The sequence below is a fragment of the Vigna radiata genome, unplaced genomic scaffold (assembly GCF_000741045.1).
Source record: "Vigna radiata var. radiata cultivar VC1973A unplaced genomic scaffold, Vradiata_ver6 scaffold_289, whole genome shotgun sequence".
NCBI lineage: Eukaryota > Viridiplantae > Streptophyta > Magnoliopsida > Fabales > Fabaceae > Vigna > Vigna radiata.
The window spans coordinates 12,579-14,460 of NW_014542227.1; the positions used below are offsets into that span (position 1 = coordinate 12,579).

The window sequence follows — 1,882 nt, forward strand, 5'->3', positions numbered from 1 at the left end:
TAACTCTTCATGAATGATTGTAACTTTTCATGAATGGTAACTCTTCATGAATAGTAACTCTTCATGAATGATTGTAAATTTTCATGAATAGTAACTCTTCATGAATAATTGTAACTCTTCATGAATCTGAAAATTGTCTCTAATACTCTTAAATTCCAACATGCTAGGGAGGTTTTTCCTAGGGTTGGATTTGAGTGTGTAAAGTTGGACCTGGGAATCGAAGGTGCGGTTGTGGAGATCGACAAAGTAAGTAATGTTGACGAGTTTGTAGTCATTGGAGGCGGCATCGTGGCTGAAGCCGTGGACGCGGGCTGCAAAGAGGGAGGAGTCTGGGCGGTTGAAGCGGTCAGCGAGGAGAATCCGGTGCTTACGGAGGTGAGGGTTCCATAAGGCGATGTCGTTGGCGACGTTGGAGATACAAATGAGGGCGTTGCAGGAACCGGGAACCTTGATGCTGTTGCTGTAGCACATGAGAGGGTGAGTGATTTCAAGGGGTTTCTCGAGGGATTGAAGGTCGATGGTGTAGAGGTGGGAGCGGTGACGGAGAATGAGGGTGGTGTGGGATTTGCTGAGGTGGAATAGGATGAAGTGGGTGGCGCCGATGAGGGAGCGCCACCACTTGCAGGTGGAGCGGAGCCGCAACACTGACTTCACGGGCAGACGGGACAGGATTTTAATGATTACTTCCACCGAAAGATTTGCCATCATTGGGATTGCATGTAACCGGAATTTATTCCTATTGCTGCCACTTGATTCTCATGAATTGGGATTGATTTTCTGTTTTTTTGTTGATGCTAGGGTTTGCTTCTGAAGAAGACTCAATGTTGCCAACAACAGTCCTGCATGTCGACGAACAATAAGAGTACTCCTTTGACATCCTCTTCGAAGAAGAACGACAACAACCTTGATCCCCACTAGACCCATCCCTTTGCAAAAAGTTATCAAGCGACACCCTTTGAAGAAGAACCAACATCCTTTTCAATTAGGGATTTTACAGCTTCAACTCAGGGATGAATTTAATCAAATCTAAAATGACAACTTACAATAGCTAAACATGTGTTTGTGAAATGTAATTTAAACCCATGTCTTCAAGTGATTATGTGCACGTCTTTCGAAATGTGACACCTCATCTTTCCAACAAGTAAGATTTTTGATACCGTCTAGAAAAGTTAACGGCATGAACTCAATTACTCGAATTTTTCAAAATTAAAGACCAAATTGATGAACTTGAAAATAGAGCAAGATACTTAACAAAAAAAACTACACAAATAAAGACCTACGCATCTATTAAACCTTTGTTTTACAATCCTGCGTAAGGAAAAGAGAAAGCCCCCTCCTCTTTTTCATCAGCAAACGCAAGTTCTTTGTGCAGTCCCAACCCCAAAAGAAAGGTCAGTTCTCACTCCAACACAACAGAACTGAACACAACACAGCAGCAGAACCCACCTGGCAAACACAACTCACACACTCTCTCTCTCTCTCTGCAGGTTTTCATTTCCATTACATCTCATTAACATTCTTACTGTACCATTCATTGGATCTGACTCAAACCGAACTGGTTCCCCGGCATTGGATCCGTTCCACGATCCGACGCATTTGCCCTTCGGGTTGGTTGATCCAAATGGGAATGCCCCACAAGCCATGACCCCAGCCGTGGAGGAGGACCACCACGACCCTTCCCTTTTCCACGACTCCAACGACCGTTTGCTCTCTTCATGCTCCTGCTCAACGTCCGCCTCCGACGACGACGCTCCCACTCCCCAAAACGACACCAAACCTATTAAAAACGACACTCATGCCCTCCCCCAATTCCCCTTCCCCACCATGTGCAAGTACGATGCCTGGATCTCCGAACCCTCCTCCCTCTCCGAGCGCCGCTCCC

At 45.6% G+C, this 1,882-nt stretch overlaps 1 pseudogene; it reads right to left on the reverse strand.

The window, feature by feature from the left end:
• LOC106779501 overlaps positions 1-909 on the reverse strand; it is a 4,370-nt pseudogene extending 3,461 nt beyond the window's left edge.
• Positions 910-1,882: the final 973 nt, after the last annotated feature.